The sequence below is a fragment of the Bos indicus genome, chromosome 3 (assembly GCF_029378745.1).
Source record: "Bos indicus isolate NIAB-ARS_2022 breed Sahiwal x Tharparkar chromosome 3, NIAB-ARS_B.indTharparkar_mat_pri_1.0, whole genome shotgun sequence".
Lineage (NCBI taxonomy): Eukaryota > Metazoa > Chordata > Mammalia > Artiodactyla > Bovidae > Bos > Bos indicus.
Genome location: NC_091762.1, coordinates 9,157,763 through 9,182,074, shown reverse-complemented (window position 1 = coordinate 9,182,074; position 24,312 = coordinate 9,157,763). Strand labels below are relative to the sequence as shown.

Genomic DNA, 24,312 nt, shown 5'->3' with positions numbered 1-24,312 from the left:
ATAGTCTCAGAGACTTCTTGAACAATATTAAGTGCACCAACATTCTAATTATAGGGGTTCCAGAAGACGAAGAGAAAAACAAAGGGTATGAGAAAATGTTTGAAGAGATTATAGTTGAAAATTTCCCCAACACAGGAAAGGAAATAGTCAATCAAGTCCAAAAAGCTCAGAGAGCCTCATACAAGATAGAACCAAGTAGAAACATGCCAAGGCACATACTAATCAAACTAACAAAGATTAAACACAAAGAAAGAACAAAAAGCAACAAGGAAAAAGCAACAAGTAACATACAAGGGAAACCATATGATTAATGGCTGATCTTTCAGCAGAAACTCTGCAGGCCAGAAGGAAATAGCAGGATATATTTAAAGCACTAAAAGGGAAAAACCTACATCCAAGATTACATTACCTGGCAAGGATCTAATTCAGAATTGATGGAGAAGTCAAAAGCTTTACAACAAGCAAAAGTTAAGAGAATTTAGTACTGCAAAACCAGCTTTACAACAAATGTTAATGGGACTTACATAGACAGGAAACACAAAAGAAGAAAAAGACCTACAAAAACAAACCCCAAACAATTAAGAAAATGGCAATAGGAACATATATATCAATAATTACTTTAAATGTAAATGGATTAAATGCTCCAACCAAAAGACACAGACTGGCTGAATGGAAACAAAAAAAAGACCTGTATATATGCTGTCCACACGACCTATTTCATAACTAGAGACACATACTGACTGAAAGTGAGAGGGTGGAAAAAGATATTCCATGCTAATGGAAATCAAAAGAAAGCTGGAGTAGCAATCCTCATATCAGACAAAATAGACCTTAAAATAAAGATTACAAGAGACAGGAAGGACACTATATAATGATCAAGGGACAAATCCAAGAGGAAGACATACAATTGTAAATAGTTATGCATCCAACATAGGAGCACCTCAATACATAAAGCAAACACTAACAGACATAAAAAGGGGGAAACTGACAGTAACACAATAATAGTAGGGGACTTTAACACCCCACTTACACCAATGGCCAGTTATTTAAAGCAGCAAATTAATAAGGAAACACAAGACATAAATGACATATTAGACCAGATGAATCTCATTTATATCGTCAGGACATTGCATCCAAATGAAGAAGAATGCACTTTTTCTCAACTGCACATGAACATTCTCCAAAATAGACCACATCTTGGGTCACAGATCAAATCTCACTAAATCTACGAAAATCGAAATCATACCAAGCATCTTTTCTGACCACAGCACTATGAGACTAGATATCAGTTACAGGAAAAAACAAAAAAACAAAAAAAACTGTAAAAAAAAAAAAACCCACAAGCATATGGAGATTAAATAATACATTTCTAAATAATGAACAGGTTATTGAAAAATCAAAAGGGAAATCAAAAAATTCCTAGAAACAAATGACAATTAAAACATGACAATTCAATACCTAAGGGATGCAGCAAAAGCAGTTCTAAGAGGGAAGTTTATAACAATACAATACTACCTCAAGAAACAAGAAAAACATAGAATAGACAGGATAATTTATACCTAAAACAACTGGAAAAGAAGAAGAACAAAACCTGAAAGTTAGCAGAAGTAAAGGAGTAATTAAGATCAGAGTAGAAATAAATGAAAAGAAATAAGAAATAATCAGTTCAGTACAGTCACTCAGTCATGTCTGACTCTTTGTGACCCCATGGACTGCAGCATGCCAGGCCTCCCTGCATCACCAACTCTTGAAGCTTGCTCAAACTCATGTCTATCGAGCAGGTGATGCCATGCAACTATCTCATCCTCTGGTGTCCCCTTCTCCTCCCACCTTCAATCTTTCCCAGCATCAGGGTCTTCAAATGAGTCAGCTCTTTGCATCAGGTGGCCAAAATTTTGGAGTTTCAGCTTCAGCATCAGTCTTTCCAATGAATATTCAGGACTGATTTTCTTTAGGAAATCCTTGCAGTCCAAGGGGCTCTCAAGAGTCTTCTCCAGCACCACAGTTCAAAAGCATCAATTCTTTGGCACTCAGCTTTCTTTATAGTCCAACCCTTACACCATACATGACTACTGGAAAAACCATAGCTTTGACTAGATGGACCTTAGTTGGCAAAGTAATGTCTCTGCTTTTCAATATGCTATCTAGGTTGGTCAAAGCTTTTCTTCCAAAAAGAAAGGGTCTTTTAATTTCAAGGCTGCAGTCACTTCTGCAGTGATTTTGGAGCCAAAAAAAAAAAAAACGTCTGTCACTGTTTCCATTGTTTCCCCATCTATTTACCAAGAAATGATGGGACAGGATGCCATGATCTTGGTTTTCTGAATGTTGAGTTTTAACCCAGCTTTCTCACTCTCCTCTTTCACTTTCATCAAGAGACTCTTTAGTTCCTACTCTGTTTCTGCCATAAGGGTGGTGACATTTGCGTGTCTGAGGTTATTGATATTTCTCCCGGCAATCTTGATTGCAGCTTGTGCTTCATTCATCCCGGCATTTGGCATGATGTACTCTGCATATAAGTTAAATAAGCAGGGTGACAATATCCAGCCTTGACGTACTCCTTTTCCTATTTGGAACCAGTCTGTTGTTCCATGTCCAGGTCTAACTGTTGCTTCCTGACCTGCATACAGATTTCTCAGAAGGCAGGTCAGGTGGTCTGGTATTCCCATGTCTTGAAGGACTTTCCACAGTTTGTTGTAATCCAGACTGTCAAAGGCTTTGGCATAGTCAATAAAGAAGTAGATGTTTTTCTGGAACTCTCTTTCTTTTTCTATGATCCAACGGATGTTGGCAATTTGATCTCTGGTTCCTCTGCCTTTTCTAAATCCAGCTTGAACATCTGGAAGCTCATGGTTCACGGACTGTTGAAACCTGGCTTGGAGACTTTTGAGCATTATATTGCTAGCATGTGAGATGAGTGTAATTGTGCGGTAGTTTGAATATTGTTTGGCATTGCCTTTCTTTGGGATTGAAAGAAATAATAATACAGACTAATAAAACTAAAAACTGGTTCTTTAAGAAGATAAAATTGACAAGCATTTATCCAGATTCGTCAAGAAAAAAAGAGAGAAGAATCAAATCAACAAAATTAGAAATGAAAAAGGAGAGGTTACAACAGACAATTCAGAAATACAAAGGATCATAAGAAACTATTATCAGCAACTATATGCTAATAAAATGGACAACCTATAAGAAATGGACAGATTCTTAGAAAAGCTCAATTTTCTAAGACTGAACCAAGAAGAAATAGAAACTATAAACAAGTCAATTGCTGCTGCTGCTGCTGCTAAGTCACTTCAGTTGTGTCCGACTCTGTGTGATCCCATAAATAGCAGCCCACCAGGATCCCCTGTCCCTGGGATTCTCCAGGCAAGAACACTGGAGTGGGTTGCCATTTCCTTCTCCAATGCATGAAAGTGAAAAGTGAAAAGTGAAAGTGAAGTCGCTCAGTCGTGCCCGACTCTTAGCGACCCCATGGACTGCAGCCTACCAGGCTCCTCCTTCCATGCGATTTTCCAGGCAAGTGTACTGGAGTCGGGTGCCATTGCCTTCTCCGAAACAAGTCAATTACAAGCACTTAAATTGAAACGTTGATTAAAAATCTCCCTTAAAACAAAACCCAAGGCTGGCTGGCTTCACAGATGAATTCTATCAAACATTTAGAGAAGAGATAATGCCTATCCTTTTAAAGTGTTTTCCTAAAATTGCAGAGGAAGGAACACTTCCAAACTCTTTCTATGAGGCCATCATCACCCTGATACCAAAACTGGGCAAAGACAACACAAAAAAGGTAAATTACAGGCCAATATCACTGATTAAAATAGATGCAAAAATCCTCAACAAAATTCTAGCAAACAGAATTCAAAAACATATTAAAAGGATCATACACCATGACCAACCCAGGATTATCCCAGGGATGGAAAGATTTTTCAATATATGCAAATCAATCAATGTGATACAGTTTATTAACAAATTGAAAGATAAAAACATATGGTAATCTCAATAGATGCAGAAAAAGACTTTTGACAAAATTCAGCAACCATTTATGATAAAAAACTCTTCAAAAGCCTGCATAGAAGGGACCTATCTCAACATAGTAAAGGCTGTATATAATAAACCCACAGCAAGCATTATTCTCAGTGTTGAAAAACTGAAAGCATTCCCTCTAAAAACAGGAACAAGACAAGGAAGCCCACTCTCATCACTATAATTCAACATAGTTTTTGAAGTCCTAGCTATGGCAATCAAAAAAGAAAAAGAAATAAAAGGAATCCAGACTGGAAAAGAAGAAGCAAAACACTCACTGTTTGCAGCTGACATGATACTATATATAGAAAACCCTAAAGATACTAGGGTATCTTTACAAAATCAATACACAGAAATACTTCCATTCCCATATACTAACAATTAAAAATCATAAAGAGAAACTAAGGAGTCAATCCCATTTACCATGGCAGCAAAAAGAATAAAATATTGAGGAATAAACCTACCTAAGGAGAAAAAGTGTATATACAGAAAACTAAAAGACCCTGATGAAAGGAATTGAAGACAACACAAACAGATGGAGAGATATTCCATGTTCCTGAGTTGAAAGAATCAATATTGTGAAAATGACTATACCATCAAATGCAACCTACAGGTTCAATAAAATCCTTATCAAAGTACCAGTGACATTTTTCACAGAACTGAATAAAAAACCTCACAATTCATATGGAAACACAAAAGACCCCAAAGAGCCAAAACAATCTTGAGAAAGAAGAATGGAACTGGAGAAATCAACCTTCCTGACTTCAGACTATACTACAAAGCTACAGTCATCAAGAAAGTATGGTACTGGCACAAAAACAGAAATATAGGCCAATGGAACAAGATAGAAAGTCCAGAGATAAACCCACACACCTCTGGGTGCCTTATTTTTGACAAAGGCGGGAGGAATACACAATGGGGCAAAGAAAGCCTCTTCAATAAGTGGTGCTGGGAAAACTGGAAAGTTACATGTAAAAGAATAAAACTAGAACACTTCCTAACAGCATACAAAGATAAACTCCAAATGGATTAAAGACCTAAATATAAGGCCAGAATCTATGAAACTCTTAGAGGAAAACCTAGGGAGAACACTCCATGACATAAATCACAGCAAGATCCTCTATGACCCACTTCCTAGAGTGATGGAAATAAAAACAAAAATAAACAGGTGGGACCTAATTAAACTTAAAAGCTTTTGCACAGCAAAGGAAAATACAAACAAGGTGAAAAGATAGCTCTCAGAATGGGAGAAAATAATAACAAATGAAACAACTGACAAAGGATTGATTTCCAAAATATACAAGCAGCTCATGTAACTCAAATATCAGAAAAACAAACAACCCAATAAAAAAGTGAGAAAAAGACCTAGACAGATATTTATCCAAAGAAGACATACAGATGACTAATAAACACACGAAAAGATGCTTGACATCACTCATTGGGGGAACAGGATGGCAGAGGAGTAGGTGGATGTGGAATACATCTCTCTCTACGGATACATCAGGAACACACCTTCAGACACAGAAGTGCATGCAGAACACCAGCTGAGAGCAGACAGGAGAACCTGACCAGTGGAAAAGAATTATAGACCCATGGAAAACTCGGGAGGATGAAGGAACAAGGGGGAAAGATGGGAGTGTTAGTAGGACTGGACCTGTTAGTAGGACATAACAATTGTAAATATCCATGCACCCAACATAGGGGCACCTCAATACATAAGACAAACACTAACAGACATAAAAGAAGAAATTGACAGTTACACAATAACAGTAGAAGGCTTTAATACTCCACTCACACCAATGGACAGATCATCAAAACAGAAAATTAATAAGGAAACACAAGTTTTAAATGATACATTAGATGAGATGGATCTCATTGATATCTTCAGGACATTCCATCCAAATGCAGAAGAATACACCTTCTCAAATGCACATGGAACATTCTCCAGGATAGACCACATCTTGGGTCACAAATCAAACCTCAGTGAATTTAAGAAAATTGAAATCATATCAAGCATCTTCTCCAACCACAATGCTATGAGAATAGATATTAATTACAAGAAAAAAAAAAACTATAAGAAACACAAACACATGGAGATTAAACAATATATTTCAAAATAACCAACAGGTTACTGAAGAAATCAAAAGGGAAATCAAAAAATTTCTAGAAACAAGTGACAATGAAAACTCAAAACCTATGGGATGCAGCAAAAGCAGTTCTGAGAGGGAAGTTTATAGCAATACAATCCTACCTCAATGAACAAGAAAAACATGCAATAGACAGCCTAACTTTATACCTTAAACAACTGGAAAAAGAACAAAAAATTAGGAGAAGGAAAGAAATCATAAAGATCTGAACAAAAATAAATGAAAAAGAAATGAAAGACACAATAGTAAAGATTAACAAAACTAAAAGCTGGTTCTTTGAGAAGATAAAATTGACAAACCTTTATCCAGACCCATTAAGAAAAAAAGACAGAAGAATCAAATCAACAAAATTACAAATGAAAAAGGAGAGGTTACAACAGACAAAGCAGAAATACAAATGATTGTAAGAGACTATTATGAACAACTATATGGCAATAAAATGGATAACCTAGAAGAAATGGACAGATTCTTAGAAAAGTTCAATCTTCTAAGACTGAACCAGGAAGAAATAGAAATTATTAACAACCCAATTACAAGCACTGAAATTGAAGCTGTGATCAAAAGTCTCCCCCAAAAAACAAAAGCCCAGGGCCAGATGGCTTCACAGGATAATTCTATTAAACATTTAGAGAAGAGCTAATGCTTATCCTTCTAAAATTCTTTTAAAAAATTGCAGAGGAAGGAAACCTTCCAAACTCATTCTATGAGGCCACCATCACCCTGATACCAAAATGAGACAAAGACAACACACAAAAAAGAAAACTACAGGCTAATATTACTGATGAACATAGTTGCAAAAACCCTCAACAAAATTTTAGCAAACAGAATTCAGCAACACATCAAAAAGCTCATACACTATGATTAAGTTGGGTTTATTCCAGGAATGCAAGGATTCTTCAACATATATGAATCAATCAATGTGATATACCATATTAACAAATTGAAAGATAAAACCATATGATCATCTCAATAGATGCAGAAAAAACCTTTGACAAAATTCAGCACCCATTTATGATTAAAACTCTTCAAAAAATAGGCATAGAAGGAACCTACCTCAACATAGTAAAGGCCATATATGATAAACCTGCAAAAAACGTTATTCTCAATGATAAGAAACTGAAGCATTCCCCCTAAGATCAGGAACAAGACAAGTGTGTCCACTTTCACCACTATTATTCAACATAGTTCTGGAAGTCCTAGCTACAGCAATCAGAGAATAAAAAGGAATCAAGATCAGAAAAGAAGTAAAGCTCTCACTGTTTGCAGATGACATGATATTGTACATAAAAACCCTAAAGATAGTATTAGAAAAGTACTAGAGCTAATCAGTGAATTCAGCAAAGTTCATGATACAAAATCAAGACACAAAAATCACTTGCATTTCTATACACTAACAATGAAAAATCAGAAAGATAAATTAAGGAATCAATCCCATTCACCATTGCAACAACAAAAAAACTAAATATCTAGGAATAAACTTACCTACAGAGACCAAAGAACTGTACACAGAAAATTATAAGACACTGATGAAAGAAATCAAAGATGACATAAACAGATGGAGAGGTATTCCATGTTCCTGGGCAGGAAGAATCAATATTGTGAAAATGCCTTTGAACTGTGGTGTTGGAGAAGACTCTTGAGAGTCCCTTGGACAGCAAGGAGATTCAACTAGTCCATCCTAAAGGAAATAAGTCCTGAATATTCATTGGAAGGACTGATGTTGAAGCTGAAACTCCAATACTTGGCCACCTGATGTGAAGAGCTGACTCATTTGAAAAGACCCTGATGCTGGGAAAGACTGAAGGCAGCAGCAGAAGGGAACAACAGAGGATGAGATAGTTGGACAGTATCACTGACTCAATGGGCATGAGTTTGAGTAAACTCTGGGAGTTGGTAAAGGACAGGGAGGCCTGGCGTGCTGCAGTTCATGGTGTTGCAAAGAGTCGGACATGACTGAGTGACTGAACTGAACTGAACTGAACCAAACACAATCTACCAATTCAATGTGATCGCTATCAAATTACCAGTGGCATTTTTCTACAGAACTAGAACAAAAAATTTCACAATTCATATGGAAACACAAAAGACCCTGAACATCCAAAGCAGTCTTGAGAAAGGAGGATGGAGCTGAAGGAATCAACCTTCCTGACTTCAGATTATACTACAAAGCTCCAGTCATCAAGACAGTATGGTACTGGCACAAAAACAGAAATATAGGCCAATGAAACAAGACAGAAAGCCCAGAAATAAACCCATACACCTATGGGTACCTTATTTTTGACAAAGAAGGCAAGAATATACAATGAGACAAAGACAGAAGCTTCAATAAATGGTGCTGGGAAAACTGGACAGCTACATGTAAAAGAATGAAATGAGAACACTTCTAACACCATACACAGAGATAAACTCGAAATGGATTAAAGACCTAAATATAAGACCAGAAACTATAAAACTCTTAGAGGAAAACTGGCAGAACACTTGATGACAAGACCCACCTCTTAGACTAATGGAAATAAAAACAAAAGTAAACAAGCAGGACCTGATTAAACTTAAAAGCTTTTGCACAGCAAAGCAAACTATAAGCAAGGTGAAAAGACAACCCTTGGAATGGGAGAAAGCAATAGCAAATGAAAAAACTGACAAAGGATTAATTTCCAAAATATACAAGCATCTCATACAACTCAATACCACGAAAACAAATAATCCAGTCAAAAAGTGGGGAAAAGACCTAAACAGACATTTCTCTAAAGAAAACATGCAGATGGCTAAAAAACAGATGAAAAGATGCTCACCATCATTCATTATTAGAGAAATGCAAATCAAAACCCCAATGAGATATCACCTCACACCTGTCAGAATGACCATCACCAAAAAGTCTACAAACAATAAATGCTGGAGAGGGTGTGGAGAAAAGGGAAAGCTCTTGCACTATTGGTGGGAATGTAAATTGATCCAGCCACTATGGGAGACAGTATGGAGATTACTTAAAAAACTAGGAATAAAACCACCACATGACCAAGCAATCCCACTCCTAGGCATATGCCCTGAGGAATCCAGGGTTGAAAGACACACGTGTCCCATCTTTCACTGCAGCACTATTTACAATAGCTAGAATATGGAAGCAACTAGATGCTCATCAACAGATGAAAGGATAAAGAAGTTGTGGTATATATACACAATGAAATATTACTCAGCCATAAAAAAGAACACATTTGAGTCAGTTATGAGGTGGATGAACCTCGAATCTATTATACAGAGTGAAGTGAGTCAGAAAGAGAAAGATAAATATGGTATTCTAATGAACATATACAGAATCTAGAAAGATGGTTCTGAAAAATTTATTTACAGGGCAGCAATGGAGAAATAGACATAGAGAATAGACTTACGGACATGGGGAGAGGGGAGGAGAGGGTTTGATGCATGGAAAGAGTAACATGGAAACTTACATTACCATATGTAAAATAGATAGCCAATGGGAATTTGCTGTATGACTCATGAAACTCAAACAGAGCTCTGTATAAACCTAGAGGAGTGTGATGGGGCAGGAGATGGGAGAAAGGTTCAAAAGGGAGGGGATATATGTATACGTATGGCTGATTCCAGTGGTCATGTATGGACGTGAGAGTTGGACTATAAAGAGAACTGAGAGCCGAAGAATTGATGCTTTTGAATTGTAGTGTTAGAGAAGACTCTTGAGAGTCCCTTGGACTGCAAGGAGATCCAATCTGTCCATCCTAAAGGAGATCAGTCCTGGGTGTTCATTGGTGGGACTGATGTTGAAGCTGGAACTCCAATACTTTGGCCACTTGATGTGAAGAGCTAGCTCATTTGAAAATACCCTGACGCTGGGAAAGATTGAGGGCAGGAGGAGAAGGGGACGACAGAGGATGAGATGGTTGGATGGCATCACCAACTCAATGGACATAGGTTTGGGTGAACTCTAGGAAGTGGTGATAGACAGGGAGGCCTGGCATGCTGTGGTTCATGAGGTTGCAAACAGTCAGACAGGACTGAGTGACTGAACTGAACTGATGGCTGATCCATGTTGAGGTTTTACAGAAAACAATGAAGTTCTGTAAAGCAATTATGCTTCAATAAAAAAATAAATAAGAAAAAGCTACAGTGAGATACCACCTCATACCAGTCAGAATGACCATCATCAAAAAATCTACAAACAATTACTTTTGGAGAAGGTGTGGAAAAAAGGAAACCATCTTTCGCTGTTGGTGGGAATGTAAATTGATACAGCCACTATGGAAGACAGTATGGAGATTCCTTTAAAAACTAGGAATAAAACCACTATATGACCCAGCAATCCCACTATTAGGCATATACCCTTAGGAAACCAAAATTGAAAAAGACACATGTACCCCAATATTCATTCTGGCATTTTAAAATAGTTAGAATATGGAAGCAACCTAGATGTCCATTGACAGATGAATGGATAAAGAAGCTGTGGTACAGATACACAAACAGAATAATACTCAGCCATAAAAAGGAACATATTTCAGTTAGTTCTAATGAGGTGGATGAACCTAGAGCCTATTTTACAGAGTGAAGTAAGTCAGAAAGAGAAAAACAGATATTGTATATTAACGCATACACCATGGCTTCCCTGGTGGCTCAGAGGTTAAAGCGTCTGCCTGTAATGCAGAAGACATGGGTTCGATCCCTGGGTCAGGAAGATCCCATGGAGAAGGAAGTGGCAACTCACTCCAGTATTCTTGAGAATCCCATGGAGAATCCCATGGATGGAGGAGCCTGGTGGGCTACAGTCCATGGTGTCGCAAAGAGTTGGACACGACTAAGCGACTTCACTTCCACTTCCAACGCATACATATGGAATCTAGAAAGACAGTACTAAAGGAAATTATTTTCACAGTAGCAATGGACACACAGATATAGAGGACAGACTTGTGGACACAGTGATGGGAGGAGGGGGGAGAGCAAGGATAGCGTGGGATGTATGAAAAGAGTAACATGGAAACAGTATCACCATATGTAAAATAGATAGCTCACTGAAATCTGCTGTATGACTCCAGGAACTCAAACCAGTGCTCTGTAACAACCTAGAGGAGTGGGATGAGGAGGGAGGTGGGATGTAGGTTCAAGAGGGAGGGGACATATGATTCATGATTATGTTTGGCAGAAGCCAATATAACACTGTAAAGCAATTTGGTTTAATTAAAAATAAATACATTTTTAAAAAGTGCTACTTCTCCCCAGATTGATCTATAGATTCAACATAATCCCACTCAAAAGCCCAGCAGGGTTTTTTTTTTTCTTTTTCTTTTTGAACATTGTATCATATTTTAAAATTAATATATACGTTTCTCTGAATACATATGATAAAATACTCTGATTATATCAAACAAGTAAAAATTACAAACACATAGATCCTACCATAGTCTAGTTCTTCATAATCAATGTGATGGTTACGATACAGTCCTGAGAAAAGCTGTGTCAAAAACTAAAATTGAAAAATCCTTCCATGAGCTCAGTCATCCCCAATCCCCCTTAAAACTAAAAGTTTATCAAGTTATAGCAAATATAAAAGAGGTGTTTAGTAATTTACAACACTCTTTGAGAGAATTATTTCTCAATTGTTTAGCTACTTTAGGCACAACTGCTTGTTCTCTAATGCCATCTTTATCAAATGTATCATGCAATATTAGAAGTTGGAGACAAAAGAAAAATGAAGCTTTCCTTAGCTCTGTCAAATCACGATTCCTGACGAGTATGTTCTTGAAAATGGTGGAAAGTTTTTCTATTTGATAGTGGAGAACATGATGTAGAATATCGGTATTTGGCACAGAATCTGGCTTGGATGATTTGGTTAGATATGAGTACCGGACATGTGATGGAACATTTAAATTTAGTTCAGATGTGTCCTACCAGTTGTATAGGTTGTATGCATTGATAAGAAATAACACCTTTTATCTCGTTGCAGCCGAGAAAGCCACATGGGTCACCAACAGCTGTACAGGAGCCACCTGAGAAAATTTGGCCAGAGTTCTCACTCTTGCTGGGTCTGCTCGAACCAGCATGGTCTGATTCGGAAATACGCCACAATACGTGCGGCCAGTGTTTCCAGCCGCATGCTAAGAACATCGGCTTCATTAAGTTGTACTAACCGAACTTCCTTAAATGGAAGGAACACATCAACATTATGCAGCACATTAGCCTTATGCAGAAACAGTACTAGCTCTTTGTATATAAAAGAAAAGCTTTAAAAACTTCAAAAAAAAAAAAAAAGAAATAGCAGCATTCCTGATCTGTTCGTTTTACTTCCAGGAAATTTGAAGACATTTACAGCATACTTTTTGATGTTAAATAGAACTGAAACTCCAATACTTTGGCCACCTCATGCGAAGAGTTGACTCATTGGAAACGACCCTGATGCTGGGAGGGATTAGGGGCAGGAGGAGAAGGGGACGACAGAGGATGAGATGGCTGGATGGCATCACCAACTTGATGGACATGAGTTTGGGTAAACTCCGGGAGTTGGTGATGGACAGGGATGCCTGGTGTGCTGTGATTCATGGGGTTGCAGAGTTGGACACGACTGAGTGACTGAACTGAACTGAAATGTTGAATGTTTCAGTTCAGTTCAGTTCAGTCACTCAGTCACTCAGAATCCTTAATAACTGACCTCAAGAAAGGAGGTATCACTGCTTTCTCTAAGATATACATGAATGCAGTTATTTCATCACTGTATTATGGTTTTTGTGTACAGAACTTTCACCTCCTTCATTACATTTATCCCTAGATATTAATATTTTATTCTTTTGATTCAATTGTAAATAAGATTATTTTCTTAATTTCTTATGGCTCATTATTAATGTATATAAAAACAAGTGATTTTTGTATATTGGTTTTATACCTTGCATTTTTACTGAATCTATTATTTCTAGCTGGTTTTTTTTTGTGTGTGTGTGAAGGGTTTGTGGTTTTCTATATGTAATATTATATCATCTGCAGAGAGAATTTTACTTCTTCCTTTTCAATTGTAATGCGTTTTAGTTCTTTTTCTTGTCTAATTACTCTGGCTAGTACTATGACTTCCACTACTATGCTGAATACAAGTGGGGGCAGTGGCTTGTTCCTGACTTTAGAGGAACTCATGTTTTCACTGTTGAGTATGACACTAGCTGTAGGCTTGTCATATATGATCTGTATAATGTTAAGGTAATTTCCTTTATGCCTATTTTTAGAGAACTTTTATGATTAATTAATGATAATTTTTTTCAAAAATTTTTGCATCTACTGAAACAATCATATTATTTTTACTCTATTAATGTGATGCATCACACCGATTGATTTGCAGATGTTAAGTTATTCTTGCATTGCAGAGGTAAATCCTACCTGGTCACGGCATATGATCTTTTTAATGTATTGTTCAATTGGTTTGCTAATATTTTGTTGAGGAATTTTGCATCTGTGTTCATCAGAGATGTGTGTGTGTGTTTGTGTGCTAACTCACTGCAGTTGTGTTCAACTTTGTGACATTATGGACTATAGCCCCGCAGGCTTCTCTGTCCATGGGATTTGCCATGTAAGAATACTGGAATGGATTTCCTTCTCCAGGGTATCTTTCCAACTTAGGGATCAAATCTACATCTTCTGCATTACAAGCAGATTCTTTACCACTGAGCCACCTGGGATGCCCTTTTGCTGTGTATACATGTGTGAAAATTTGTTTCCAGACATTTAAGCAAAGAACTTTTGGAGTCTCCAACATCTATCTTCTCTAGTAGAAAGCAACTATTGTACCTGAAACTCAATGTACAGTTTTCCATTTTTAAGTATGCAAATTTGACTGAATATCCTCACCTGTCATACTCTCAATATTACTAGTAGACTTTTTAAGTAATTAGTTTCACCTCTCCTTGGAAAATGGTACGTCATTTAGTTCTAAGTCCTCAAATTTATAATAAATTGTCAAGACACTGGGTGTCACCAAGCCTCCAACATAATTTCTAAATTTCATTTTTAATGTGAGCTTTGTGCAGTAAGCACATTGTACTGTGTGGTTTGAACCAGAAAAAGCATGATGAGAAAAACATATGCAATCTACTTAAAAGACATAGTTATCATAAAATTTTAGTCACCTAATGATACAACATTTACATTCTTAAATCAAACATTGCTTGAAATGCAAGTGGAAATTGCCAGAAAGATGGTTATATTTCTTTTCATTCCAGTTAACTTGGCCAACTAAACAATCTCTTAATGGTGTCTCTTGTCCTGCTCACTGCAGTGATTTATTCTGATTTCTATCTTGTTGAGCTATCTAGCCTTATATTCACAAACTGGTTACCTAGAAGTCAGTTTTCTTACTGCTAAGTTCTTTCTTTCATCAATATGTTATAATGCCTTAACAGACTGGGCTAAATCTCAAAAATAATCTATTCTATTAATGGTTTCACAAAAACATTTAATAAATATAAAATCTATATTTTTCTATCAGTTATTATTTTCTATCAGTTATAAAATCTCCATTTTTCTATTAATTAATGAGAATTAATTAGTGTTGATATTCCTAACTCTGAGCAAGATTAAATATTAGCATTTATCTCTCTCAATCTCTTCATTTTGTTGAAATAAGCTGGAGTTTTATTTCTTTATTAGTTTTTAAAATCATTTCCTGCTTTATTAATTATCTCCTAGTAATACTTATGTTAAAATTTTTATTCTCAACAGTTTGGGAATTTACTCCTATTGTTTTCTTTGGTCACTAGTATATCTTGAATTCCATAGCTTCCCCCTCTTTTTGGAAACATTTATTTTGCTCTATTTTTTAAATTGAAGTGTAGTTAATTTACAACATCATACTAGTTTCAGGTGTACATCATAGCAACTCAACACTTTTATAGATTATATTCCACTGAAAGTCACCAAAAAATAATGATTATATTTCCCTGTGCTGTACAATACATCCCTGTAGCCTGTCTGTTTTTATACATTTGTACTTCTCAATCCATGCCGCATCCTGTTTCTCCCCAATTCTCTCTCCCTTCTGGTAACCAACCAGTCTATTCTCTATGCCAGGAAATCTGTTTTGTTGTATTCATTTGTTTTATTTTTGGATTCCACAAATACTTAATCTCCAGTGTCTACCTTTCTTTGTCTTATTTTACTTAGTATAATATCCTCCAAGTCCATCCATATTGTTACAAATAGCAAAACTTTATATTTTTTTATGTCTGAGTAGTATTTCATTACACACACATGCACACATATATATGTGTGTGTATATATATATGGGAGAAGGCAATGGCACCCCACTCCAGTACTCTTGCCTGGCAAATTCCATGGACAGAAGAGCCTGGTAGGCTGCAGTCCACGGGGTCGCTAGGAGTGAGACACTACTGAGCGACTTCACTTTCACTTTTCACTTTCATGCATTGGAGAAGGAAATGGCAAACCACTCCAGTGTTCTTGTCTGGAGAATTCCAGGGACGGGGGAACCTGGTGGGCTGCTGTCTATGGGGTCGCACAGAGTCGGACATGACTGAAGTGACTTATATATATACACACTACATCTTTTTTTTTTAATTAATTTATTTATTTTATTTGGAGGCTAATTGCTATACAATATTGTAATGGTTTTTGCCATACATTGACATGAATCAGCTATGGGTGTACATGTGTTCCCCATCCTGAACCCCTCTCCCACTTCCCTTCCCCTCCCATCCCTCAGGGTCATCCCAGTGCACCAGCTCTGAGCACCTTGTCTCATGCATCAAACCTGGACTGGTGATCCATTTCACATATTGTAATATACATGTTTCAATGCTGTTCTCTCAAATCATCCCACTCTCACCTTCTCCCACAGAGTCCAAAGTCTGTTCTTTACATCTGTGTCTCTTTTGTTGTTTCACATATAGGGTCATCATTACCATCTTTCTAAATTCCATATATATGCATTAATATACTGTATTGGTGTTTTTCTTTCTGACTTACTTCACTCTGCATAATAGGCTTCAGTTTCATCCGCCTCATTAGAACTGATTCAAATGCATTCTTTTTAATAGCTGAATAATAGTCCATTGTGTGTATGTACAACAGCTTTCTTATCCATTCGTCTGCTGATGGACATCTAGGTTGCTTCCATGTCCTAGCTATTGTAAACAGTGCTGCAGTGAACATTGGGGGTACACATGTCTCTTTCAATTCTGGTTTCCTCGGTTACACTACATCTTTTTAAAACAATTTATTTGCTGATGAACACTTAGGTTGCTTCCATATCTTAGCTATTGTAAATCATGCTGTTAATAACATTGAGGTGCAGACATCTTTTCAAACTAGCATTTTTTTTTCAGATATATACCCAGAAGTGGAATTGTGGGATCATATGTTGGCTGTAGTTTGGTTTTTGAGGAAAATCCATACTGTTTTCCATAGTGACTGTATTAATTTACATTCCCATCAAAAGGGTACCAGGGTTCCCTTTTTCCCACATCATCACTAATATTTGTCATTTGTAGACTTTTTGATAATAGCAGTTCTGACAGGTGTGAGATGATATCTCATTGTGGTCTTGATTGGCATTCTTTGATGATTAGTGAATTAAACATCTTTTAATGTGTTTGTTGGCCATCTGTGTATCTTTGGGAAAATGTCTATTTATGACTTCTGCCCACTTTTAAATCAGGTCATTTGTTGTTTTCAGTTCAGTTCAGTTCAGTTGCTCAGTCGCATCTGACTCTTCGCAACCTCATGAATTGCAGCATGCCAGGCCTCCCTGTCCATCACCAACTCCCGGAGTTCACTCAAACTCATGTCCATCAAGTTGGTGATGCCATCCAGCCATCTCATCCTCTGTTGTCCCCTTTTCCTTCTACCCCCCAATCCCTCCCAGCATCAGAGTCTTTTCCAATGAGTCAATTCTTCGCATGAGGTGGCCAAAGTACTGGAGTTTCAGCTTTAGCATCATTCCTTCCAAGGAACACCCAGGGCTGATCTCCTTTAGAATAGACTGGTTGGATCTCCTTGCAGTCCAAGGGACTCTCAGGAGTCTTCTCCAACACCACAGTTCAAAAGCATCAATTCTTCGGCGCTCAGCTTTCTTCACAGTCCAACTCTTGCATCCATACATGACCACTGGAAAAACCATAGCCTTGACTAGACGGACCTTTGTTGGCAAAGTAATGTCGCTGCTTTTGAATATGCTATCTAGGTTGGTCATAACTTTCCTTCCAAGGAGTAAGTGTCTTTTAATTTCATGGCTGCAGTCACCATCTGCAGGGATTTTGTAGCCCCCCCAAAATAAAGTCTGATACTGTTTCCACTGTTTCGCCATCTATTTGCCATGAAGTGATGGGACTGGATGCCATGATCTTTGTTTTCTGAATGTTGAGCTTTAAGTCAACTTTTCACTCTCCTCTTTTGCTTTCATCAAGAGGCTTTTTAGTTTGTCTTCACTTTCTGCCATAAGGGTGGTGTCATCTGCATATCTGATTTTGTTAGAGTATGCCATTGAGTAAATTAAGTGTACTCAGGAAGTATATAGTCTGAGTCCATAAATATTTGCAAATGTCTTTACTTACTCTCTTATGTAAATAACTTAGCTAGCCATAGACTCCATTATTATTTTATTTTATTTTATTTTATTTAGGATTTAGGCTTGCATATAAGAAAAGTGAACTCCGGGAGTTGGTGATGGACAGGGAGACCTGGTGTGCTGTGATTCATGGGGTCGCAAAGAGTCGGACACGACTGAGCGACTGAACTGAACTGAACTGAACTGATAAGAAAAGTATGCTATTTTAAATTTTGTTCTTTAATTTCTCTGTATTCTCTTTATCCTATGTTACTGAACCAAACTGTTTTCCTTTATTTCTTCCTTTTCTCATTTATCTTATTAAATTTACTCTTTGACTAAAGTTTTTCTATAGACAAAAGGCAGGCAGAGAATATGGGAGTGGTCCATTCTGGGAAGGCCCCACAAGGTCTTGCTCAGTTACAATTCTCCCCTTTTCTTTAACACTCTTCAGTCTTGAGGGTGAATATGTGTAGAACAAGAGAGGGAATACCATTTTGGATTGAGAGGTTAATCATAAACTCAACAGAGGAGCTCACTTTTAGTTTCTTTTTCTGTTTCAATTTCCCTAACTCTTTGAGGGAATGAGGTGATGACCATTCTGGCTACTTTCTGCTGAAATGGGGGCATAGGCCTAACTAATTTGGGAAATGTACACAGAGTTGGGAATAGTTTCTAATTCCAAGCTTAGCATCAATATTTTGCATTATGAAAGCATTACTTCTCTTTTTGATTGTTTTGTTGTAGCACTGGATAAACATTTGAAAATTAGTACACATATTACAATGAGGAGAATGATCAAAATATGTTTTTGCAGTACTTCTCAAAAGAGTTCTCCTATTTTAGATGGTGTTCAGGAAAATAAGTTTTGGAGTGTTTCCTCTTTATGTAATTCAGTAATCAAGTAGCCTTTTGAATTATTGTATATTTGGGTTTTAACTTTTCCAGGGGTATTAATTTTATATAATAAGAGCTATTGGCCACTATATATTTCTCCCCTTTTTTGGTCAAAATAGAATTTAGACTAATTTTAATAGCTAATGCTACTATGACTGAAGAATTTAGTGACTTTTTCTGGGAGACTGTAGCATAAGATCATTCACCACTACTATTTCTAGTGTATTAGTCACTCAGTCATGTCTGACTCTTTGCAACCCCATGGACTGTAGCCTGCCAGGCTCCTCTGTCCATGAGATTCTCCAGGCAAGAATACTGGAATGTGTAGCTATTCCTTTTTCCAGGGGATCCTCTTGATCCAGAGATCAAACCTGGGTCTTCTGCATTGCAGACAGATTCTTTACCCTCTGATTCATCAAGGAAACCTGGTAGTAGTCCCATTTGCCACTACCATTTCTAAAGTGGGGAAAGGTTTTATAGTGATAAGGAGACCTTGAGACCATAAGGTTGCAGCTGGCAGTTGTTAGCAGACATTGTTTTGAGAAGAGCTGGTGATATACTTAAGTCTAATAAAGTTTAGAAAACTCAAGTTCTTGGTAATGTAGGAATGTGTCTGAACTCATATCCACAATGGCTACCGAGCTCTATTTTGGATGTTTGAACCATAGTTATTCCATTCTGATTTTTTAAATGCATTTTTTTCTTAATGGTTAAAGCAGATGTACAATGCATGTTTAACAGGCCACAAACAGGCCATTTTGGTTAGCCTAAAGCCAGAATGACCCTACATACCTCAATATGTAAAAATTTCTTTCGTCATTTTACCCTTTTGATTCTGAATCTTTCAGTAGAAATCACTGATGATCAGAATATCTGTCCCTTGATGCTGGGGTAGTTCAGCTGCCTGCCACAGGGTTAGATCATGTCCTCTATTTTAGACCTCCTTTCTATTTGTCTAGTTATCCATGTTGGGGGAAAACTAATCAGATATTGCAAACAGGCTCAGAGGTATGTCAATGGGGAAACATTTTATAGGCTATACATTTTATCAGTCATACTCAATTGTCACATGAGCATTGTACTTGTGCTTTCAACAATAAATTTTAGCCAGCAGTATTACACATCATAGTGGTAATACTCTGTAAAACTTCATTAGAGAATTTTATTTCTATCATAGTAACTCCTGAGGGCAACAGTGTGGTTTAAAAGTAAAACAATAACTTTCTTTTCTTTTTTTACATACTGATTCTATATATATATAATTCTAGAAAACATACATTAATCACTAGTAATTACAAAATCAGTCGTTGGCTGAGAGTAGGAGTTGGGGCTAGGGGAAGCACAGGATTACACACTGAATATATTGGAGATGATAAATATGTTCATTGTGTTTGTTGTGATGATGATGTCACAATTGTATGCATATGCCAAAAGTAAAATCTATTATATAGTTTTAATATGTGAAATTTATTGTATGTCATTTGAAAGTATTTTTAAATGTTTAAAATTGTCATAAAATACATATAACATCAATTTTTAAAAAAGTCAGATGAGGAACAACCTTAATTCCATCTGTGATCTTAATTTCCCTTAACCATGTAACCTCACACGTTCACAAATTCTGGGATTATAATATAATTATCTTTGGAGGGTCATTATTCTATATACAACTCAGTAAATGATAGCTATTAATCAGTTCTTACTTGGAATTTTTTCTAGACTTCCATTATGTGACAACATATAGTTGTTACTGAAATGACTGAAACAGTAACTTTCAGTGTTGATAGGGAGAAAAACATTTGGTAAACAATTCACTTAGATTTGTATGTCAGATCTTAAGGCCTGTCTGGGTCAGTTGCATATCACTGCTGTTGTCTTCTCATCCTGATATTAATATTGTTTGGGGACAGCAGTCCTTTCTACAGACCAGCCCAATGTAGTGGCCCTTCGTAAGTAGGAAATATAAGTTTAAGAGTTAATTTCCTTCAGTTTCTTAGTGCATGATGTGCTTAAGGGTACCTGATGTCATCTTTCATCTAGGTTGGAGACAATCCTTTAAATTATGCTTCTTCCAGTATGCATAATCCCCTGATTATAGATCAGGGGGCATCTGATCTTCACCCCAAAATAGATTACAGTGATCAGTTTCAGAAACAAATTTAGAATATCTTTTTAATAACTCAATTAATTAAGCTTTACAACTATGTAACATAGTAAAAATAGCTACTTGGGAAATGAGGTTTAGACAGTAAATACAGATCTCAATGAGCAAAACTAGAATTTAACATGGGCTTCCCACGTGGCTCAGTGGTAAAGAACCCCCTGCCAAGCAGGAGACATGGGTTTAGTCCCTGGGTCGGGAAGATCCTTTGGAGAAGGAAATGGCATCCCATTCCAGTATTCTTGCCTGGAAATTCCCATGTACAGAGGAGCCTGGTGGGCTGCAGTCCATGGGGTCACAAAGAGTTGGACATGACTCAGTGATTAAACAGCATCAGTAGCAGCAGCAGAATTTTATATTGAAGCACAACCATTTTTTTCTCTAAAATTACCCTAATTTTTACCAAACATAGCCAAGTTAATATTAGTTTGTTTGCAAAATAAATCTGGTTATCTGATCACATAGACTTTGAAAAAATTGGCTGTGCTGAAACTCATAAGGAATCTCACACTGAGCTTTTAAAAGCCTCTCAGAATGAACTTTTAAAAGGAGTGTCAAGGTCAGTCAAGCCACACCAATGGCTTGTAACAGATTCTGCCTGTAGTATCTATAGATTTGGGTGAATTCTTCTCTTCTCAAGGTCCTCAAAATATCTTCAGATATACACACAGACACACAGACACACAGACACACAGACACACAGACACACACACACACACACACACACACATATATATATATATATATATAATTGTACTATGTATAATCCCAGTTTGCAGGATCTCAGTTCCCAACCAAGGATCAAAGCTGGGCCAGAGCAGTGATGGCACTGAATCCTAACCACTAGGCCACCAGAGAATTCCTTTGAGATTCTTGAACTTGTTAGGAGGTGACCTTCCTTACTCACTGATAAGGCTTCTGGCACCTGAGAGTTTCTAATTTCTGGGGGGATCAGGTAGGGAGGAAAGAGAAACATTTTAATTCTATTTACAAGGTATAATTTACCAAGGTGTTATAAATCATAATCAGCTTAAGGGCAAATGTTCCTTTAAATCTGAAAAACAAAGATCAAGCCAGTAATATGTCAGACAAAATGTCATACAAGTTATAATTGTATTTTTTAGTTCATTCAATCCTATGTAATTAATTTTTGTTCTGCTCAAGTCTGTTTCTTTCCATTAATTTTGTTGACCTTGCCTCATGATTGAGGATGATAATGACAGATAATTTTAATAAGTTTGTGAGGTTTTTGTTAAGGCTTGTGTAATTTGTCCAGTGAAGTGAGTGCCTTGCTCACTGGAGATTGTAGAAAGTATACCCCAAGTAGAAAGTCATTTCCTTTTTCACTGTGAGAGCATTGGCTTTGCATCACGGGAAGGATTTAACTCATCAGATAGAAAAATGGAGTTGTTCAGGGAGCTGGAAAGAGTCAGTTGACTGTCTTGGGTGTGCCATCAGTTCAGTTCAGTCGCTCAGTCATGTCCAATTCTTTGCGACCCCATGAATCACAGCATGTGAACTCCTTATTGCCAAATTCAGACTTAAATTGAAGAAAGCAGGGAAAACCACTAGACCATTCAGGTATGACCTAAATCAAATCCCTTATGATTATACAGTGGAAGCGAGAAATAGATTTAAGGGCCTAGATCTGATAGATAGAATGCCTGATGAACTATGGAATGAGGTTCGTGACATTGTACAGCAGACAGGGATCAAGACCATCCCCATGGAAAATAAAGCAAAATGACTGTCTGAGGAGGCCTTACAAATAGCTGTGAAAAGAAGAGAAGCAAAAAGCAAAGGAGAACAGGAAAGATATTCCCATTTGAATGCAGAGTTCCAAAGAATAGCAACGAGAGATAAGAAAGCCCTCCTCAGCGATCAGTGCAAAGAAATAGAGGAAAACAACAGAATGGGAAAGACTAGAGACCTCTTCAAGAAAATTAGAGATACCAAGGGAACATTTCATGCAAAGATGGGCTCGATAAAGGACAGAAATGGTATGGACCTAACAGAAGCAGAAGATATTAAGAAGGGGTGGCAAGAATACACAGAAGAACTGTACAAAAAAGATCTTCATGGCCCAGATAATCATGATGGTGTGATCACTCACCTAGAGGCAGACATCCTGGAATTTGAAGTCAGTTGGGCCTTAGAAATCATCACTATGAACAAAGCTAGTGGAGGTGATGGAATTCTAGTTGAGCTATTTCAAATCCTGAAAGATGATGCTGTGAAAGTGCTGCACTCAATATGCCAGAAAATTTGGAAAACTCAGCAGTGGCCACAGGACTGAAAAAGGTCACTTTTCATTCCAATCCCAAAGAAAGGCAACGCCAAAGAATGCTCAAACTGCCACACAATTGCACTCATCTCACACGCTAGTAAAGTAATGCTCAAAATTCTCCAAGCCAGGCTTCAGCAATATATGAACCGTGAACTTCCAGATGTTCAAGCTGGTTTTAGAAAAGGCCGAGGAACCAGAGATCAAATTGCCAACATCCACTGGATCATGGAAAAAGCAAGAGAGTTCCAGAAAAACATTTATTTCTGTTTTATTGACTATGCCAAAGGCTTTGACTGTGTGGATCACAATAAACTGTGGAAAATTCTGAAAGAGATGGGAATACCAGACCACCTGACCTGCCTCCTGAGAAATCTGTATGCAAGTCAAGAAGCAACAGTTAGAACTGGACATGGAACAGCAGACTGGTTCCAAATAGGGAAAGGAGTACGTCAAGGCTGTATATTGTCACCCTGCTTATTTAACTTACATGCAAAGTACATCAGGAGAAACGCTGGGTGTGCCATAGCCCTGTTTAATTCACAGCTATTGTTTACCCATCCTAATTCCTCTGATTTAGGAGAAACTGTTGCTATGATTCAAGGATATCAGGATGGCAAAAGTCTGACATGAGGGGTTAATTTTTTTTAATGAGTATAATGGACTTTATCTACCTGTGCCACAATCTTAACAGATTCTGTTATTGCCTTTGCATGAAAGCCAATTAGGACATTTTCTTAAGACTTGTGTTCAGTCTATTTAGTGTGGGCCTCAATTTTGATGACAGATAACATTTTATGTCAGGACATATGTGATCTCCAGGAATTTCATATAATTTCTGGAACACCTATAAAATACATTTTTATAGACATAGCATAAAGAAGGCTTAATGTTACCTTTTACTTGATGATGTTTCCCCTGTAATTTAATCTACCAAATAATCCCAGTTAGTTTAATATTTTTCTGAGTTGCCTGAAGTATCTTAAAGTTAGCTAGAGAAAGAAATTCAATGTGTTATCAAAAGCAGCATTCTAACAGAACTTTGTGTTCATAATAGAACCAAATTCCAACCTGTATTAGCTTACTGTTAATAGCAATATTCATTTAACTAATTAATTTCAGTCTAATCATAATAAATTCTGGCCATGTACAAAATTCTTTTTTCAAGATTCTTTTTCTACAAAATTTTCATAGCTTTCGAAATCCATTTTAATTGCTCCCATTTTTTTCCACCCATTCTCCAACAAATATATTT

General features: G+C 37.0%; 1 protein-coding gene and 1 pseudogene across 9 annotated transcripts in view; one reads left to right on the top strand and one right to left on the bottom strand.

Moving 5' to 3' along the window:
* Nucleotides 1-24,312, bottom strand: part of CD84 (CD84 molecule) — a 99,337-nt gene that overhangs the window by 57,586 nt on the left and 17,439 nt on the right. The gene's annotated exons all lie outside the window — the stretch shown is intronic.
* Nucleotides 12,134-12,448, top strand: LOC109556680 (small ribosomal subunit protein uS14-like; annotated as a pseudogene).